This window comes from Mastomys coucha, unplaced genomic scaffold (genome assembly GCF_008632895.1).
Source record: "Mastomys coucha isolate ucsf_1 unplaced genomic scaffold, UCSF_Mcou_1 pScaffold16, whole genome shotgun sequence".
In the NCBI taxonomy this organism is placed as follows: Eukaryota; Metazoa; Chordata; class Mammalia; order Rodentia; family Muridae; genus Mastomys; species Mastomys coucha.
In genome coordinates this window covers 48,318,174-48,326,985 of record NW_022196898.1, presented here as the reverse complement: position 1 = coordinate 48,326,985, position 8,812 = coordinate 48,318,174, and the positions used below count along the sequence as shown (strand labels likewise).

The following is an 8,812-nucleotide window of genomic DNA, read 5'->3' as shown; positions in this document are numbered from 1 at the left end:
TTACTTCCAGAGGATCTAGCAGGGTTTTTACAATAGGGAAAACCCTTGGTGGTGATTCTATAAATTGGAAGATTTTCTAATTTTCAAAGTTGGATTTACATCACTAATCTGAGACGCAATTTCACAGCTAATTTTGGAATGCAGTCTAATTTAACCAGTTGAGTCCTGAGAGAGAGGGTAGAGGAGAGAAGCTTAAAAAGTCCTGGCAGCCTCTCAGGGGTTATGGGTGCAGCTCTCTGAGGGGGGAAAAAGTTGTGGTTTGTTGTTGTTGTTGTTGTTTTGGTTTTGGGTTTTTTGTTTTGTTTTGATTTTCTTTTTTAATTCAAGTGCCTCCATCTTGTTTACCTATCTCTTTAAAAAGTACTTTAAGTATAAGCTTCAAGAGTTTTGAGTTCTAGAGTTTTGCCTGGCTGTTGAGATGTGGTGCAAATTCTCATGTGTGTTTATATAGGAAGGTGAGTTGACCATCCACCGAAGAGGATGGAGCTAATTAACATGATCTGTGGTCTTTACAAAAGAGAATCCAGCTCCCTGGCCTTTGTGTGTGTGTATATGCGCGAGAGTATGTGGGACAACTTAATTTTCCTGAAGCATCTATTTATTTCCAGATTAATATAGATGAAAAGTAAAACTTTGATTGGATTCAGTTAGAAGCTCTTACTTCTGTATTTGCATAGGCTTGAACTACTCCCTAGCAGTGCCTAGAAATATGGGGTCCCACCTTGGTACTGGTCACTCACCTTCTTACGTGACGCAGATGAGATTTCTTATCAGTGCAAATGTATTAGAACATGATGGAATAAAGCTTTCAGTTTGAGAAATAAAGGTATATTTAAAAGTGTAAAAAAAAATTGTCAGTCATGCTCCTTGCTTTTATTTTTTTATTTTTTTATTTGTTGGTCTTTAGTAGTAAACCTTAGGTTCTAGGAAACATGGACATGAAGAGACTGTTACCACTTCTGCAGCACCGTGACAGGTGGCAACTCTTGGTGCTGTGGCAGATGGGGGCAGGGGCCAGGAGGTCTGGCTACCCTGAAAGCCATACATTTTCTCTCCAAGGTGCCTGATTAACTTAAGCTGATCTTTGCTGTGGACACCTAGCCCAGTTGCGAATCCCTCCCATAAGTAATGTCTTTGCTTACCTGTTTTGTGCAAATGAGGATGCTTGAGTAGTCTCAAACATGCCAGGCACATGGTCTACTGATGAGTTTATGGCCAGCCTCATAGTGTTTTAAAATAATGTGGCTCAACAGCACCTAGTTTATTTATTGGCCATGGCTCCATGACCATTCTAATAAAAGACTCCGAATAGCTACATATCCTATGTGGTTGCTCTTTAAGAAATATCTCCTTGAACAAAGTGATGTGGCTGATATTTAAAGGGTACAAATAGTTCTGTTCCAGAGTGTCACAAGTTTTGACTTGTGACATGACATTGTCATCAAAGAATACACTGGACCTCACTCAGCTCTTCTGGGATGTGTGTATGTAACCTCTGGGCTGCGGGTTGGCCGCTTCCTAATTCTTTTGGTCCAATCTCCAGCACCCCAGATCTGTACCTCTTCCTTTTATCCTGTGTTTTAGAGGGCCTCCTTTCTGTGATGGCATTTTTGACTCCTAACCTCTTCACCAAACCAAGTGTCTCCATCTTGCCTTGTTGGCCCTCCCCATTTGTATGGCACATGCCCTCTGATACATTCCTTAACTCTGACCTCAGTAAAACTGTTACACGTTAAGCCAGCTGAAGCCTACTGTGCTTAAACAGATGCCGCGTCCAGTCCTCTGTCAGGAGTACTTTGCAGCTAGCTCTAGTCCTTTTGTTTCACCTAATTTACTTCTGTTTTCAGAGGTCATAGCTCTTTCCCTTGCACCCCACCACACACACTTAGCTTCTATAAATTTGGCTAAGTGTCAGTCTATGTCCCACTTCCTCTGGCTTACCAGGCACCTGCCCCTTCCTGTGTTCCTATTAGTGGCCTTGACTGGCTTGCATCGGTTCTTTACCTCCATTGCAGACTCCACCGTGTTTTCTTCTCCTTTGCCCTCCTCCCACACAACTGGCAAAGGTTTAATGCTTTGGATGTTGGACATGGTGTTTTTGTCCCCGGAGGATTGGGACTTGGGCCACTGGCAGCCAGAAGGCCAAAGCCTGGATATTTACCTGGATGTGTTGTAATGCCTCATCCTGATGCCAGAAACATTTGAGGCCAGGCTTCATCTGAACCAATATTTACATGTATAATAACCCATGTGTGAAATGGTGAAATGCAGTTCCCCAGAATGAGTGGATCGACCCTGTCCCTGTGATGCTGACCACAAGCACTCGACCTGAGAAAGGCCATTCTTTAGTCTCCCCAACCCTTTTAGTAGAACTTGTGTTTCCCTTCCAGGTATTACTTCCTCAGCACATAGAGTAAGGCTCCTGCTCTCAACCCAGTATCCAAGATTTCAGAAATGCGTTTCTGAACTTCTCTGGCCGAGGAGCCACTTGGGTGACTAAGGTAGGACAGCAACATACTCCACTGTAATTTAGGATCACTGTTGGTGGAAGATGCTGACATTAACAAGACCCAAGAGGACTTCCCACAGCAAAGGCCAGTGCTCAACTGCGATGACGCTATCCAGCAGCTCATCTGGTAAGGACTTAGCTCCAAACACACCTTATGGAAGGCTGAGGTAGGAGTGCTATGGGCTATATCAAGAGGAGCCTGGTGCCATGGTGATCGGTCCTCTCTCCCTCCACCCAGAGTCTGAGGAGGGGCTTGTGAGACCTGTGTGACCACCTAACTTCAAGTACTTGCAGGAGAGAAGAGACTATGGTGATGGCTTCCTACTTCCTGCTTCACGTGTTGTCTGGCATGGGACCTCGGGGATAAACGCTCTTTCTAGAAATGTGCTGCACTGGCAGAGGTACCACACACAGATCAGCCTCTTGACTGGACATTTCTTTCATGGACTTCTGTGAGTGATGCCAAAAGATCTGGGGCAGCTGGGCTGTGTTATCAGGGTTGGTTTTTATCATGTTCCTGACCTAGTTTACACTAGGCCTACCTGTTTAACTAGATGAAGGGTCTCTCAATTCTTGACGTATTTTCCCCAGAGCGGCTCAACTAGACTGCTTTTAAATGTAGGGAGTTTCTCCAAAGGGACCTTGGGGAGAAGCATGAGAAGCAACAGACACCTGTGTTGCTTGAGGAACTTAGGTGAGGAGGTTTGTGTGTGTGTGTGTGTGTGTGTGTGTGTAAGAGGACACTCCCAAGATAGGTCTAGATGATCCATTCTTCAACATGGATAGTGCATGAGGCTTTGATTAAGAGGTCTGTTGAAGCCTAAAACCATAAGGAAATGGAATTCCTTGTGCCTGACTAGGGCCTTAGGGCTTCTCGGGCACATGGATTTGTATATATTAACTTGTAGGTCTCAAAACCTGAGATAGAGGGCCATATTCCCATCAGATAGACGGAGGCAGCCATAAAGATCTGTTTTTGACACTTGCCGCCCTGAATAATCACCGCAACCCCACACCGCACACACAGATGCTCCTCATATACCAGCCCCTCTCCAGGGTAAAGAAATGTTGAGTTGCCTGGTAATAGATCCATTTCCACTTAGGTAGGAAGGAACTTCTCTGGTAGGGATGGCAGCTTTTCCCAGCCAGCTGTGCCTTTGTGAATCCTGTGGGGAGCACCCATTGAAGGCTGATCACGTCTGGGGAATAGTCACCAAGTTTGAGGCCCTGTGTTAAACCTTAGCAGTGGTTTCCCCACAATGAGGCAGAGCAACTGTGTACAGTCAAGGAAACCAAAAAGTCAGACAGATTCTAGGGCTGCTTCAGGGCTGTGGGTCTCTCCACAGTGCACGGTGTGTCCATCCTGTGTTCCTCGGGGAGGCAGGTAGAAGCCACTCCCTACCTCCCGGCTGCTTTTGAGAGGAGTAGGGAAGAAGCCAAGATAACTGGTTGAACTAATTTGTTAGAAATAAGAGTTAAGGGTGTAGAGCTAGCTTAGCTGGCAAACGTGCCTGCTGCCAAGCCTGAGGATGTGCTCAGTCCCTGAGACCCACCAGGTGAAAGGCAAGAACCAATTCCTTCCCGAACGTTGTCCTCTGACCTCCATGGTGACACCCATGTACACACAGTAAGTAACACAAAAACATAATTAAAATTTAATACTTATGCTTGGTTATGCACATGTGTAAGTGCAGAAAGTTACAGGACAACTTGTGGGAGCTGGTTATCCTGTCATATGGGTCCCAGGGGTCAAACTCAAGCCATCAATCTTGGTGGCAGGTACCTTTACCCAATGATCCATCTCACAGCACCCCACCCAACATTAAGAGAACTCAGTTCAAACCAAACCAAACAGGGTTCTTATTATGTATGGCCATAAGTTTTAAATTAGAATTGAAATAGAAAATAAAAACAGCCCCCCCCACCCCATTCGCTTAACCAAGAATGTATCACACTCAGGTATTTAGACTACCTCTGGGCTGGGGGCGTGGGGGGTGGATTCAGGTGTGTAGCAGGTGTCTGCAGCTGCTAGAAACCAGCTCACCTGCACCAGAACTGAGAACCGAGAAGGGAGGGCATTCTGAAAACTCAGAACCCAAAACAGTTCCTGAAGTCAAACACCTGTGGATTTTCATGCTCTAAATATAGTGGAAACTGGCGGTCTTATCGGTAAGCAAACACTACAGCGGGGCAGAGACTTGCAAAGCAATCTTTACACTGGCCCCCATGGGAAACAGTGCTGGGCTGTGAGTGGCCCAGTGGCAGCTTGACACACAGCTGGCCCTGTCACTTCTGCTACTCCAGGTTCCCATGCGAGAAAGAGGCCTCTGTGATTCTTCCCTGGTCTCAGGTCAGTTGCTTGCACCTATTGTCCCTGTGCCTAACGTCCCCTTCCCCCAACATTCAGATCAGCTTTCATGGCCTGCATAGGATCTGAGTGTGGACAGAAGTGGCCCTCCATCCCCACCCCACCCCCACCCCCCTCTAGCTCTGAAGGCATGCTTTTCAGCAGGATTATTTTCCACTATTACTGGAAGGAAAATGAGTCTTTGAATTTTGGATGCAGCTGAATCAGGCACGGCCCCTCCCCCCTTGTCAGGAATGTTAAACCCGAGGCTCCCTGCTGCAGCTTCTCTGCTGTGTGCCCAAGGGACACTATTCTCTGAGTGCCTGGCAGTACCCAGCTGGGTGAAAGAGACTGCAGGTGAGGATGGAGGCTGGGAGACAGACCTGAGGAGCTTTGCAGCCTGGCGTTTAATCCCAGCATGCTCCTTGGCTGCTCTCCTGCTTTCATGGTGGCCCCAGGCTCAGCTGTAGACAGTGGCGATGCCAATCTCATAGTTACTAAGGATGAAACAGCTCAGATATATCTGTTACTTGATAGTCCTTGATAGTGGTTCTCAGTGTTCTTAGTTTAATTTCTGAGCGGTATCTAAAGCACTGATACAGAAGTGCAGTGGATCCTTGGGCTCTGTTAGAAGCCAGGAAGTCAGTATTAATGAACACTAGCTATGATTTCCTGAGACTTACTGTTAAGGGCCTACAGATACTGTGGCTGATGGGTCATGAGGACTCTCTCTCTTATCCACCCCTGCCCTTAACAGAAGAAGAATCAAGGATCAGAGATGTTGAGCAAAATGCCACAGACCACAAGGCTACGTTGGCTGATATTTCATACCAAAAGCCAAGGTGGTGTGGACCAGGCCTACCTGCTGGCCTTGAGGCCATGGGCACCAGCTCTGTCTTGGCAGGCTGCCCTGTTGCCCGTTGGCTCGTGGGTTGTAATAGCATTATATTCTCCCTAGACATCTCCCTAGCCTCCCTCTTGCCAACTCACAGTTCCCGGAGAACTTCGATCCTACTTCCTTAGCCCCTGTGCTGGGGGATCAGTGGGGTATGGCAGACCCAGTGTGGCCTCCAGAGAGCTCACCACACAATGGAGCTGTTTTGTGCTTTCACCAGACCACTTCCCTGTACCGGGGAATTAGAATCCACACTTTGCAAAAGCCTAGAAGCCTCCTGCTGGAGCATGGCAGGCCCTTTTGTCAATGTGTGACCTGCTGTTTTTGCTGGGGTGTGCACATTTCTGATGTGATGGGAAACAAAGAGGACTTTGCATGGCAGGGGCGTGGCCTCCCTCCAAACTGCTGTTTCAGATGCCCCTCTGCTGCCAGCCCAGAGCACCTGCTAGCTCCCCCATTGGGGTGGCCTGTTCCCCTTCCCTAACAAGGCTGTGTTGTTCCTGCCTCCCCCAAAGGGATTAATGACTTGGAATAAAGCCAACAGTCCTAGCTCTGTGACAAAGGGCAGGTAGAGAGATGCTGCCCGGCCACATGGATAAGGGACCTCTCTGGAAACTAATTTGATAAGTAATCTATTATAGTCTTTAGGCGGACTTCTCTAGATCAAGGCACAAGCAAACATTTTCTACGAAGGGCTGAATAGCCAAGATTTCAGGCTTGGTAAGCCCTGGGATCTCCACCACAGCCATCCCATCTGGCTGTTATGTCATGAAAGCAGCCAGGGATAACATGAAATGGGTTCAGCAGTGTCCTGATAAAACATTATCTGTCAACAATAGACTTTAAGTTTCATGTATTGTGCAATATTCTTTTGGTTTCCCCCCCTCCCCACATTTAAAACCCACTCTAGTGACTGGAGGGCACCAATAGATGGTAGGACAACCTGGCCCGAAAGCTGCAGTTTGCCAACTCCTGTTTAAATGACAAGTCTTAGGGTTAGCAAGATGACTCAGTGGGTAAAGGTGCTTGCTGCCAATCCTAATGACCTGAGTTTGATCCCTAAGACCCACATGATAGGAGAGGACTTACTTCCCTAAGTCATTCTCCCGTGTCTACATGTATATGCACATACTGGTGCACACCCCACATACAAAGAAAAAATCATCTTGAAAACACTTTCAATAGGCTTCTCCACAATGAAGCACCTCTCCTATTTATCCTCATCTTCACTGTGTCTCTTACCAAGGTAGAACACAGGCTGCCAGTCCTGCCCTGTGCACTATCTGCCCCTGCCCTCTGTCTTCTCAGGGTTTGGCATGGGTGCCCATTGTACCTGCTAGCTTGTTGAGGTTGGTTGGTGAGGTCCCAGCTATATTGACACACTGCCTTCTGTTCCTAGTGGTTCTCTTGGCCCGTCTTATGTTTTGTCCCTCAGTGGCAAATGATATTGACTGCATACAAGGAGTTCATTATTCTCTGCTACTGATTTTAGATGTAAGGTGGCTAGTAGTCTATGGCGTACCTTCTCCACTGTGATGGTTCCTCAGGAACTCTGAGCTAAAATAGGCCCTTGTATTCCTTAGATTGAGGTTTGGTTTTGTGTGTCTGTGTCTGTGTGTGTGTGTGTGTGTGTGTGTGAGTGTGAGTGTGTGGTCATAGCATGGAGACAAGTAACAAAGTCCCACCTAGCTGAGAAAGCTCCTTTCCCATCAGGGTTTCAGCCTCTCTGTGTTCTCCAAGAAGTGTGGATTCTATCCAGATCCATTACTCAGTTAAGACCATACTTGCCTAGCATGCATGAAGCCCTGGATTTAGTCTCTCAACTCTTCATAAAAGCAAGCAGAGTGGTGCATGTGCCTGCAGTCAGAACACTTGGGAGGTAGAGGCGGGAGGATCAGGAGTTCAAGGCCATTGTCAGTTACATACAGACTCCAGCCTAGAATGCATGAGAACTTTTCTTGAATGAATGAATGAGGGAAGGAAGGAAGGAAGGAAGGAATAAGGAAAAAAGAAAAGATTACAATTTCTAGCAATCTGGCTTGGTTCCTTAGAGCTCTGCTCATAGTCCCTATGGGTTTCCAAATACACCTGTTACTGTTGAGTCAAATATATCCTCCTGTCCCCTGGTTGTAGGGTTCCATGATGCTCCCCCAGAGTGAAGGCAAACTCTTTGTTTCAGAATCCTGGACCATAGCCTGCTTCTCTCAGGGACCCTGGAACTATAGCTGAGCCTCAAAAAATGATAGCTGCCTGGGCCCCAGAGCTAGCACCTCTAGAAGCTTCTACTAGCCTGACTCACACTTTCTAGATCCAAGAACTCAGTCTCTGTTTCTGTATCAACCACACTAGTTGTCAAAGGATTGGAGAAGTGAAGGCCAGACATAGTTGAGATGCATGGAAGGTCACATATGGCCTGTCAGTTTCAATTCACCCCTAAAGAATCTGAAAAAAAAATGAGAGGGCAGTCTAGAACAAAATCAGGGTAGCTTTACAGATAGGTTTTCAAGAGGTTGCATGAGATAGAGAGAGCCCCATCTCTATTCCTCCTAAAGTTTATTTAGGGTTCAAGAAGGTTCCAGCCATTAAAATAATAGGAAAGGGGTCCCCACTGCCCAGGGAGGGAGACGAAAACTCAGAATCCCACCAGATGACAGCTGGGAGTGTTTCCCTTGGGATTCTTTCCTTTTCCACAGGGAACAGAGGTTAAATCCTGGTGGACTTCGCACTGTCCTTTCCTGACCCTGTGACCCTTGGCAAATATCTTCTCTTCTCCTGCTGTACAAATGGAGACGCTTCCGAGAACTGGTTTGTACAAGAATTAAAGACCTCAGTGCTAAGTAAACAGTTAGTAGATGCTTATGTATACCTGCGGCACCCACGCAGGCGTGTGTTCTTAAGGCAAACCTTCACATGGCCATCATTTGGGCCATAGAATGTCTGATTATAGTCACTTGAAATACTAGTTTTAAAAGTTCAGATTCTTCAGACCTTAGCCTTGGATTGTGTGTGATTCAGTAGGTTTGGGAGTGGGCAGAGAATCAGGTCTAAAAACTTCTGATTC

At 46.7% G+C, this 8,812-nt stretch overlaps 1 long non-coding RNA gene across 1 annotated transcript; it reads left to right on the top strand.

The window, feature by feature from the left end:
* Nucleotides 1–6: 6 nt before the first annotated feature.
* LOC116093499 lies at nt 7–8,589 on the top strand. Its single transcript, XR_004119729.1, has 3 exons — nt 7–2,636; nt 2,748–2,961; nt 8,445–8,589. It is a non-coding gene; the product is annotated as an uncharacterized LOC116093499 (long non-coding RNA).
* Nucleotides 8,590–8,812: the final 223 nt, after the last annotated feature.